Raw genomic sequence first — 12,752 nt, 5'->3', positions numbered from 1 at the left:
TTACCTTTGCCACACATTTCTGGATTCTTCCAGCTCTTAAATATATAGACACATAGACACACAACAACAAAGATAAAAACATAGAGTGACACTGTTAGATATATAGCCCATCTCTTAAACAGTTTGTTTGGTATACCAACTGTGTCTAGGACATGCTGTGTTTACCTTCACGAGGGTGTACGATGGCATACCTGCGGTTACTCATATGCCGGTATTCAATATTGGTCCCCTTTCGTGTGATGCGGTCGCTATATGTCAACCTAAAAACATATCGTAGATTGAATCAGTAATTTGCTCGAGGCCCGCTAGTTTGCTACCTCCCCTCCACTTAGTATCTTAAATATTTATCAAGTTGCAACCTTTATGCATATACCAACATGACCGCGCTACTTAATGTAGTGGCACATGAAAGTTACCTCGCACACTTCGTATCTGTCACAACCTCGCGGTCTTATTAAAAATGCTCCTGTATTGTTGCCGAGATGGCCCAGCTGTGCTAACAATATATTTTTCTACACTTTTTCTACACTTAGTAGATTGCCTGAATGACAGTCAAGCAGGCACATATAGACACATAGTGGGTTTTTGAAGATATTAAGAAGGCACACTCTGTTGATAGAAAGAATATCACTGTTATATTTAAGCAAATCCACACACGTGATTAGACAGTTGATGATAACATTATTGCCTATAATGATTAGAACCAGGTCTTTTTTGTTGAGAATACTGTGAGTGGAGGGCAACCTGGGTCCTATGTTCTTCCCTCTAAGCTCCAATTTATTAGGATCTGTATATACAATACCAAAAAGAGGTATAGTGTACACAGGGTCCAGTGGATCCCCAGTAGTATTGCAAAGGCTAAAATAGATAATATCTTACTCTCTTAGGTGTAGTGTTGTGTGTCGATTTAGATACCGTATATAGGTTTCCCGATTTATGCCCTTATACGGCCACAATTTGCATTGCCCATATTTAGGCATCGAAATACTACCCTTATTTAGGCATTGTCCATGCTAACCAAATACAGGCATGGCCACCTACATCCGTCCATCAACATCACAACGGGTTCTTGGTAAGCTAGACTCTTAAGCCTTTAGGACTTCCCCTTGCTTGGATTATTGATTTCTCCAAGAACTCATTTATTATGCATGAACATATATTCCTTAGGGGTTCATTTATGACGTTCTTCTGCCTGACTTTAATGTCAATACTGGCATTCCTAAACACCTTCAAGGTATAAATATACCTTCACTTGCCATGGCAAACCACGGTTTGGCTGCCTACTTGCACGACGCGGCTCGCCACGGCAAGTTCGGAAGATAGTCATGTCCCCACCTGACGCACTGACCAGACGCTGTCATCCTTCTTGCAGAGAATCCTGCTCCAGTGTTTCTGACTCCCCTTGCCGGGTGTTAGAGATCGAGCCCCGGAAAGAGATTCCAACCTCTCTCATTCTAAGGTATGGAGCAGACTAGAACCTAGAGGGACTCTTGGCAACTCTGGCAAAATGAAACTATAGCTAACTATACTTTAGAAAATAGCACCTACTTCTTACCTCGTACTACACTTAGGTTAGGTACACTGGGGTAGAACTAACTAGAAGCATCAGATGAGTATTCACATTTTAGCCTGTGTTCTTTATGTATGTATTTTTATATGTCATAGCTACAAACCATGCTATTGCAGTATTATCTAATATTACTGCTAACGCTGTACGTGTTATACTTCGCATTCTGCCTTACGATTGTAGCAGTTCATATCTCTTGCATGAGAAATAAGACTGTTCAATAAACCCTTATTATTGAAACGCCCGTCTATCTATTTCTGCGTAAACTCTGTAGAAACGAAGTATGAACGATTGACTGTGTGAAACGTATCTATTGTTTCCACGATTCTAAGATTGTTCCGATTCTAAGGGAAGCAAAGTTGTCATATTTATGCGGTTGTCAGAAACTGATCCCTTCTTGTTTATCCGAGAAGTTTCTAGTGACCTCTGAGTTAGCGGGCACACACAAGTAATTAAGTTTAATGTACTTGATAGAGACATACTAACCTCAGTCCTATGTCAAATCTATAGTGTATATTATTCCAATGCGCAGAGCCTATCAGGGATATAGGAACTACACTACAGTAGTGTGGTTGAGCCGTCAGGCTTCTCAGAGGGTAGTGTTAAGCATTTTTTGTACACACCCAGGCAAGAAATGATGTCACATGCTCAAAGACTGAATCCGGGCCAATTGTTTTGTATAAAAACTATTTTATTTTCTAGAACCATACGATTCAAGTAAGCAGGTAGACTTTTCCCCATATAATTTTAAATACTTTGATATATTTTTTAATGCTTTGCACAATTGGTTTTAAATGCAATTACATACTTTTGGTACTGCAGTACTAAGAATACATGTAATACTGTTAGGTATGCAATCTAAACAGTAAAGAAGGCAATGCAGGTAAGTGATTACACTTTTAAGACATTCACTGTAGGCCTCTCAATGCAATTCTATTGGGAAAAATGCAGGTAAGCAATTGCAGGTGAATAAACTGTTTACAGTAAATATCTTTTGGGTGCTGGAGCAGAGTTCAGCAAGGTTCGATCCTGCACTAGGACTGCACCATCAGCGGCACTAGGGCGGCTGGGTGCAGAATGAAAAATTCTTTACCGGGCCAATGCTAGACAATGGGGCTAGGAGGACCGCATATTGAGGCTGCTCACAGGCAGGCCAATCGGGCTACGACGAAGATCTTTTAACGTTTAAGAGAGGGCAAAGGAGGACCCAAGGCAGCACCCAAACTGCATCACCAGCGGCACAGGGGCGGCCGGGTGGACAATGCTTACACAGCATCGGGCGTCCAATGCTTTTCTATGCAGATCTTCAAAATCGGTCCTGGGCTGCAGGTGTCTGTCAGGAAGCCAGACGAGGGAAACCAACAGCCAGGCAAGTAACTTTGGATGCAGGAGGACCTCAGGACACCTTTGGAACTGGTTAACAGGACACAGGGCCGGAGGCTGCAGGTATGTCTTCTAGCATCGGGTGTTCTCCTTCCCAGGGGGTCGCAGTTGAGGAGTGGGCTTCACCTCACCTACCCCACCTGAGGGATAAAGTTGGCAGAGGTGGGCACACCTCCTGAGCTTGCTTAAGTTTCCCACCTGTCTTCCCACCAAAATTGGGGGAGAAGACAGGAGGGCGACCTCCACCTGCTAGCAGGAGGGGCGGGGTCACAAAGCAAAAGGCCTCTGAAACTGCTCAGCCCTTCCTGACCTGCCGGAGGTGCTAGGACCTCCGCCTAGGAAATGCTTTGTTTCTGGACCCAGAGAGTTAGGGCACAGGGATGTGTGCCATGTCGACTTTTTACTTTTAGCCATACCTAAACACACAGGCTGCAATGGCAGTGGTGCATGTTTGTGGTGAGAGATCTGTGAGGGCAGCGTAATACATTTTGCAGCCCTCAGAGGCTGTTCCAAGCCTACCATGCACTTGGCACCATAGGCACCCCTTACAAGGTACTCACAGGTAGGCCAGAGTTGTGACTATTGTGGAAACAATGGTACAGGTTATGGAAAGAACACAGGCCCTTGGAACCTGAATGGCAGGGACTTAGGGCACACTCAGTCAAAGTGCATCAGAAATCGGGCAAAAAGTGAGGGGTTACTGCAACAGAAACCCACTTTCCCACAGTCCTCCTTCGCATTTATACAAGTTTGAACGTTAGGTCCTGGGTAATTACTTTTGCTGGAAACTTGCCACTGTTATGCCCGAGCCAACAAAACCATTTGCTGGTCCAACCACATTTTCCAAGTACATCCTCATCTCGCACCATACCTAGGCAAAGGTCTTAGAGAAACTAATCAACCAAAACCTCATTGACCACCTCAGCAACCACCAGCTCCTCGGTGCCACGCAGTCCAGATTCAGGCTCAACCATAGTACAGGAATAGCACTCATCGCTGCCACAGACTGCATGTGCATGATCCTTGACAGGGGAGACATGGCAGCCCTTATTCTCCTGAACCTCTCTGCAGCATTTGACACAGTCTCACACCCCATCCTCATCAGGTGCCTGTGCAAGACTGGCATCCAAGGACCCGCTCTCCATTGGATCTGCTCATTCTTAACAGATAGAACACAAGATGTCAGCCTGGCACATTACTCCTTGCAAGCCTGCAAACTCAACTGCAGAGTGCCTCAAGACTCATGTCAACCTTCTTGAACACATACATGCTCCCTCTGGCCAATGTTATCCACTAACACAATATAAACATCCTCTCCTACGCCGAAGACACACAACTCATAAACTCCCTCTCAAACAAGACCTTCAACACAAGGTAGAAATTCACTGCCTGCATGACTGAAGTTGCTATTGCGATGAATGCCAAATTTCTGAAGCTCAACACAGACAAGACAGAAGTAGTAATCTTAAGTACGAACACCTCACCACAGGACTCCAACTGGTGGCTGGTGGAACTCGGACCCACACCCAGCACACCAGGAACCTCAGAACAATCATCAACCACAGCAGGAACCTCAGAATAATCAGCCAACTCAACATGGTCGCACAAATCAAGGCAGTCACTGCATCCTGCTCCCAAACCCTGACAATGCTGAGAAAGATCTTCTTATGGCCCCCCAACCAACTCTAGAAAAGTTGTCACTAAGACCCACTAGCATGTTGGATGATGGGAACACCCTCTATGCTGGGATCACCAAGCAACTCATGAGAAGATTACAAACCACCCAAAACCTGGCAGCCAGACTCAACTGCTCACTGTCATGAGTGCCCCGCTCGCCGATGGACGTCAGCGGGCGGGGCGGTGCCTAATGCCGATAAAGGGGGGCGGTCTGTGAATGGAGCGCACTTTGCGTTTCATCACAGATTTCTGCTGAGCCTTACCCGCACTCCAGTTTTGCTGCACTTAACTGTTTTCTCACTGTTGTACGACGTCGGGTCTAGGAGACGTCTCCAGAGCATTTTTGCTGCAATGGGAGGAGTCTTCTCTTCCAAGTCGCAGTCTTCTTTCTGGGGTGTAAGCTGTTCCTGTCATTCCCTCGCTGGCTGCCCCTCGCTCATTTCAGCTGCTCCAGGACAGCCCTCCCAAAACTCCTTTTTCCTCACTAAACCTGTAAGGAGAGAAAGGAGAATAATGTATTTAAAGAATGCTAGCCTCCTGATTACAGTAGGATTAAAAAATAGTGGTGCAATAAAAGAATTCTACTTATATGATTTCCTGCATTCCACACAGTGTGGTTTTCAGCCTCTTCTTTGTTTTTTTCTGCATCTTCTCTTATGCTGGAAAATAAGAGAGTTGTAGTAGGTTTTTTTCCTGAACTCTAAGGATAGCCTATTCTAATCTGACCCAGCACCTTTTTAGGTCTCGCCTAGACGAAAGAAAATAATTTACAACAAGGGGTGGTGATGGACAGAGTCTCTGAATTAAGCAGAATACTCTCACCCAGTCAAGAGATCAGGGCTAGATCCAACACCGTTTTTTAGCTCATTGCACCATCCCAGTTTCAGAACCTGGCTGTATGCAAATTAGTCTGTCCCTGGCCCAGTGCATCATGGGAACAGGGCAGACCAGACTACAAAAGCCAATTCTTACACTGGGAAGGAAACAAGCTTCCGGGGACCGGTTTCTGGCATTTCAGCCGTCTTCGGCCCGGCTTGCTTGAATCCTGATGGTGCAATGAGCAAGGGACTCACATCTGAGTATACCCTTCCACGCTTAGGGTGGACAAAATAATTTACAACAAGGGGTGGTGATGGACAGAGTCTCTGAATTAAGCAGAATACTCTCACCCAGTCAAGAGATCAGGGCTAGATCCAACACCGTTTTTTAGCTCATTGCACCATCCCAGTTTCAGAACCTGGCTGTATGCAAATTAGTCTGTCCCTGGCCCAGTGCATCATGGGAACAGGGCAGACCAGACTACAAAAGCCAATTCTTACACTGGGAAGGAAACAAGCTTCCGGGGACCGGTTTCTGGCATTTCAGCCGTCTTCGGCCCGGCTTGCTTGAATCCTGATGGTGCAATGAGCAAGGGACTCACATCTGAGTATACCCTTCCACGCTTAGGGTGGACAAAATAATTTACAACAAGGGGTGGTGATGGACAGAGTCTCTGAATTAAGCAGAATACTCTCACCCAGTCAAGAGATCAGGGCTAGATCCAACACCGTTTTTTAGCTCATTGCACCATCCCAGTTTCAGAACCTGGCTGTATGCAAATTAGTCTGTCCCTGGCCCAGTGCATCATGGGAACAGGGCAGACCAGACTACAAAAGCCAATTCTTACACTGGGAAGGAAACAAGCTTCCGGGGACCGGTTTCTGGCATTTCAGCCGTCTTCGGCCCGGCTTGCTTGAATCCTGATGGTGCAATGAGCAAGGGACTCACATCTGAGTATACCCTTCCACGCTTAGGGTGGACAAAATAATTTACAACAAGGGGTGGTGATGGACAGAGTCTCTGAATTAAGCAGAATACTCTCACCCAGTCAAGAGATCAGGGCTAGATCCAACACCGGTTTTTAGCTCATTGCACCATCCCAGTTTCAGAACCTGGCTGTATGCAAATTAGTCTGTCCCTGGCCCAGTGCATCATGGGAACAGGGCAGACCAGACTACAAAAGCCAATTCTTACACTGGGAAGGAAACAAGCTTCCGGGGACCGGTTTCTGGCATTTCAGCCGTCTTCGGCCCGGCTTGCTTGAATCCTGATGGTGCAATGAGCAAGGGACTCACATCTGAGTATACCCTTCCACGCTTAGGGTGGACAAAATAATTTACAACAAGGGGTGGTGATGGACAGAGTCTCTGAATTAAGCAGAATACTCTCACCCAGTCAAGAGATCAGGGCTAGATCCAACACCGTTTTTTAGCTCATTGCACCATCCCAGTTTCAGAACCTGGCTGTATGCAAATTAGTCTGTCCCTGGCCCAGTGCATCATGGGAACAGGGCAGACCAGACTACAAAAGCCAATTCTTACACTGGGAAGGAAACAAGCTTCCGGGGACCGGTTTCTGGCATTTCAGCCGTCTTCGGCCCGGCTTGCTTGAATCCTGATGGTGCAATGAGCAAGGGACTCACATCTGAGTATACCCTTCCACGCTTAGGGTGGACAAAATAATTTACAACAAGGGGTGGTGATGGACAGAGTCTCTGAATTAAGCAGAATACTCTCACCCAGTCAAGAGATCAGGGCTAGATCCAACACCGTTTTTTAGCTCATTGCACCATCCCAGTTTCAGAACCTGGCTGTATGCAAATTAGTCTGTCCCTGGCCCAGTGCATCATGAGAACAGGGCAGACCAGACTACAAAAGCCAATTCTTACACTGGGAAGGAAACAAGCTTCCGGGGACCGGTTTCTGGCATTTCAGCCGTCTTCGGCCCGGCTTGCTTGAATCCTGATGGTGCAATGAGCAAGGGACTCACATCTGAGTATACCCTTCCACGCTTAGGGTGGACAAAATAATTTACAACAAGGGGTGGTGATGGACAGAGTCTCTGAATTAAGCAGAATACTCTCACCCAGTCAAGAGATCAGGGCTAGATCCAACACCGTTTTTTAGCTCATTGCACCATCCCAGTTTCAGAACCTGGCTGTATGCAAATTAGTCTGTCCCTGGCCCAGTGCATCATGGGAACAGGGCAGACCAGACTACAAAAGCCAATTCTTACACTGGGAAGGAAACAAGCTTCCGGGGACCGGTTTCTGGCATTTCAGCCGTCTTCGGCCCGGCTTGCTTGAATCCTGATGGTGCAATGAGCAAGGGACTCACATCTGAGTATACCCTTCCACGCTTAGGGTGGACAAAATAATTTACAACAAGGGGTGGTGATGGACAGAGTCTCTGAATTAAGCAGAATACTCTCACCCAGTCAAGAGATCAGGGCTAGATCCAACACCGTTTTTTAGCTCATTGCACCATCCCAGTTTCAGAACCTGGCTGTATGCAAATTAGTCTGTCCCTGGCCCAGTGCATCATGGGAACAGGGCAGACCAGACTACAAAAGCCAATTCTTACACTGGGAAGGAAACAAGCTTCCGGGGACCGGTTTCTGGCATTTCAGCCGTCTTCGGCCCGGCTTGCTTGAATCCTGATGGTGCAATGAGCAAGGGACTCACATCTGAGTATACCCTTCCACGCTTAGGGTGGACAAAATAATTTACAACAAGGGGTGGTGATGGACAGAGTCTCTGAATTAAGCAGAATACTCTCACCCAGTCAAGAGATCAGGGCTAGATCCAACACCGTTTTTTAGCTCATTGCACCATCCCAGTTTCAGAACCTGGCTGTATGCAAATTAGTCTGTCCCTGGCCCAGTGCATCATGGGAACAGGGCAGACCAGACTACAAAAGCCAATTCTTACACTGGGAAGGAAACAAGCTTCCGGGGACCGGTTTCTGGCATTTCAGCCGTCTTCGGCCCGGCTTGCTTGAATCCTGATGGTGCAATGAGCAAGGGACTCACATCTGAGTATACCCTTCCACGCTTAGGGTGGACAAAATAATTTACAACAAGGGGTGGTGATGGACAGAGTCTCTGAATTAAGCAGAATACTCTCACCCAGTCAAGAGATCAGGGCTAGATCCAACACCGTTTTTTAGCTCATTGCACCATCCCAGTTTCAGAACCTGGCTGTATGCAAATTAGTCTGTCCCTGGCCCAGTGCATCATGGGAACAGGGCAGACCAGACTACAAAAGCCAATTCTTACACTGGGAAGGAAACAAGCTTCCGGGGACCGGTTTCTGGCATTTCAGCCGTCTTCGGCCCGGCTTGCTTGAATCCTGATGGTGCAATGAGCAAGGGACTCACATCTGAGTATACCCTTCCACGCTTAGGGTGGACAAAATAATTTACAACAAGGGGTGGTGATGGACAGAGTCTCTGAATTAAGCAGAATACTCTCACCCAGTCAAGAGATCAGGGCTAGATCCAACACCGTTTTTTAGCTCATTGCACCATCCCAGTTTCAGAACCTGGCTGTATGCAAATTAGTCTGTCCCTGGCCCAGTGCATCATGAGAACAGGGCAGACCAGACTACAAAAGCCAATTCTTACACTGGGAAGGAAACAAGCTTCCGGGGACCGGTTTCTGGCATTTCAGCCGTCTTCGGCCCGGCTTGCTTGAATCCTGATGGTGCAATGAGCAAGGGACTCACATCTGAGTATACCCTTCCACGCTTAGGGTGGACAAAATAATTTACAACAAGGGGTGGTGATGGACAGAGTCTCTGAATTAAGCAGAATACTCTCACCCAGTCAAGAGATCAGGGCTAGATCCAACACCGTTTTTTAGCTCATTGCACCATCCCAGTTTCAGAACCTGGCTGTATGCAAATTAGTCTGTCCCTGGCCCAGTGCATCATGGGAACAGGGCAGACCAGACTACAAAAGCCAATTCTTACACTGGGAAGGAAACAAGCTTCCGGGGACCGGTTTCTGGCATTTCAGCCGTCTTCGGCCCGGCTTGCTTGAATCCTGATGGTGCAATGAGCAAGGGACTCACATCTGAGTATACCCTTCCACGCTTAGGGTGGACAAAATAATTTACAACAAGGGGTGGTGATGGACAGAGTCTCTGAATTAAGCAGAATACTCTCACCCAGTCAAGAGATCAGGGCTAGATCCAACACCGTTTTTTAGCTCATTGCACCATCCCAGTTTCAGAACCTGGCTGTATGCAAATTAGTCTGTCCCTGGCCCAGTGCATCATGAGAACAGGGCAGACCAGACTACAAAAGCCAATTCTTACACTGGGAAGGAAACAAGCTTCCGGGGACCGGTTTCTGGCATTTCAGCCGTCTTCGGCCCGGCTTGCTTGAATCCTGATGGTGCAATGAGCAAGGGACTCACATCTGAGTATACCCTTCCACGCTTAGGGTGGACAAAATAATTTACAACAAGGGGTGGTGATGGACAGAGTCTCTGAATTAAGCAGAATACTCTCACCCAGTCAAGAGATCAGGGCTAGATCCAACACCGTTTTTTAGCTCATTGCACCATCCCAGTTTCAGAACCTGGCTGTATGCAAATTAGTCTGTCCCTGGCCCAGTGCATCATGGGAACAGGGCAGACCAGACTACAAAAGCCAATTCTTACACTGGGAAGGAAACAAGCTTCCGGGGACCGGTTTCTGGCATTTCAGCCGTCTTCGGCCCGGCTTGCTTGAATCCTGATGGTGCAATGAGCAAGGGACTCACATCTGAGTATACCCTTCCACGCTTAGGGTGGACAAAATAATTTACAACAAGGGGTGGTGATGGACAGAGTCTCTGAATTAAGCAGAATACTCTCACCCAGTCAAGAGATCAGGGCTAGATCCAACACCGTTTTTTAGCTCATTGCACCATCCCAGTTTCAGAACCTGGCTGTATGCAAATTAGTCTGTCCCTGGCCCAGTGCATCATGGGAACAGGGCAGACCAGACTACAAAAGCCAATTCTTACACTGGGAAGGAAACAAGCTTCCGGGGACCGGTTTCTGGCATTTCAGCCGTCTTCGGCCCGGCTTGCTTGAATCCTGATGGTGCAATGAGCAAGGGACTCACATCTGAGTATACCCTTCCACGCTTAGGGTGGACAAAATAATTTACAACAAGGGGTGGTGATGGACAGAGTCTCTGAATTAAGCAGAATACTCTCACCCAGTCAAGAGATCAGGGCTAGATCCAACACCGTTTTTTAGCTCATTGCACCATCCCAGTTTCAGAACCTGGCTGTATGCAAATTAGTCTGTCCCTGGCCCAGTGCATCATGGGAACAGGGCAGACCAGACTACAAAAGCCAATTCTTACACTGGGAAGGAAACAAGCTTCCGGGGACCGGTTTCTGGCATTTCAGCCGTCTTCGGCCCGGCTTGCTTGAATCCTGATGGTGCAATGAGCAAGGGACTCACATCTGAGTATACCCTTCCACGCTTAGGGTGGACAAAATAATTTACAACAAGGGGTGGTGATGGACAGAGTCTCTGAATTAAGCAGAATACTCTCACCCAGTCAAGAGATCAGGGCTAGATCCAACACCGTTTTTTAGCTCATTGCACCATCCCAGTTTCAGAACCTGGCTGTATGCAAATTAGTCTGTCCCTGGCCCAGTGCATCATGGGAACAGGGCAGACCAGACTACAAAAGCCAATTCTTACACTGGGAAGGAAACAAGCTTCCGGGGACCGGTTTCTGGCATTTCAGCCGTCTTCGGCCCGGCTTGCTTGAATCCTGATGGTGCAATGAGCAAGGGACTCACATCTGAGTATACCCTTCCACGCTTAGGGTGGACAAAATAATTTACAACAAGGGGTGGTGATGGACAGAGTCTCTGAATTAAGCAGAATACTCTCACCCAGTCAAGAGATCAGGGCTAGATCCAACACCGTTTTTTAGCTCATTGCACCATCCCAGTTTCAGAACCTGGCTGTATGCAAATTAGTCTGTCCCTGGCCCAGTGCATCATGGGAACAGGGCAGACCAGACTACAAAAGCCAATTCTTACACTGGGAAGGAAACAAGCTTCCGGGGACCGGTTTCTGGCATTTCAGCCGTCTTCGGCCCGGCTTGCTTGAATCCTGATGGTGCAATGAGCAAGGGACTCACATCTGAGTATACCCTTCCACGCTTAGGGTGGACAAAATAATTTACAACAAGGGGTGGTGATGGACAGAGTCTCTGAATTAAGCAGAATACTCTCACCCAGTCAAGAGATCAGGGCTAGATCCAACACCGTTTTTTAGCTCATTGCACCATCCCAGTTTCAGAACCTGGCTGTATGCAAATTAGTCTGTCCCTGGCCCAGTGCATCATGGGAACAGGGCAGACCAGACTACAAAAGCCAATTCTTACACTGGGAAGGAAACAAGCTTCCGGGGACCTCTCCTTTCTGGTGAAGAATTGGCTTGGTAGTTTGGTCTGCCCTGTTCCCATGATGCACTGGGCCAGGGACAGACTAATTTGCATATAGCCAGGTTCTGAGCTGGGATGGGGCAGTGAGATAAATAACGGTGATGGATCAAGCCCTGATCTTTGGACTGGGTAAGAGTGGTCTGCTTAATTCAGACACTCTGTTCATCACCACCCCCTTTTCTGTATCGTTTTTGGCCACTATAGGTGTGGCAGGGTATACTCAGACATGAGTCCCTTTCTCACTGCTCCATCAGGATTCAAGCAAGCCGGGCCGAAGAGGCTGAAATGCCAGAAACCGGTCCCCGGTAGCTTGTCTCCTTTCTGGTGAAGAATTGGCTTGGTAGTTTGGTCTGCCCTGTTCCCATGATGCACTGGGCCAGGGACAGACTAATTTGCATATAGCCAGGTTCTGAGCTGGGATGGGGCAGTGAGATAAATAACGGTGATGGATCAAGCCCTGATCTTTGGACTGGGTAAGAGTGGTCTGCTTAATTCAGACACTCTGTTCATCACCACCCCCTTTTCTGTATCGTTTTTGGCCACTATAGGTGTGGCAGGGTATACTCAGACATGAGTCCCTTTCTCACTGCTCCATCAGGATTCAAGCAAGCCGGGCCGAAGAGGCTGAAATGCCAGAAACCGGTCCCCGGTAGCTTGTCTCCTTTCTGGTGAAGAATTGGCTTGGTAGTTTGGTCTGCCCTGTTCCCATGATGCACTGGGCCAGGGACAGACTAATTTGCATATAGCCAGGTTCTGAGCTGGGATGGGGCAGTGAGATAAATAACGGTGATGGATCAAGCCCTGATCTTTGGACTGGGTAAGAGTGGTCTGCTTAATTCAGACACTC

This window comes from Lissotriton helveticus, chromosome 1_1 (genome assembly GCF_964261635.1).
Source record: "Lissotriton helveticus chromosome 1_1, aLisHel1.1, whole genome shotgun sequence".
NCBI classification, from domain to species: Eukaryota; Metazoa; Chordata; class Amphibia; order Caudata; family Salamandridae; genus Lissotriton; species Lissotriton helveticus.
Note: the sequence above shows the minus strand (reverse complement) of the source record.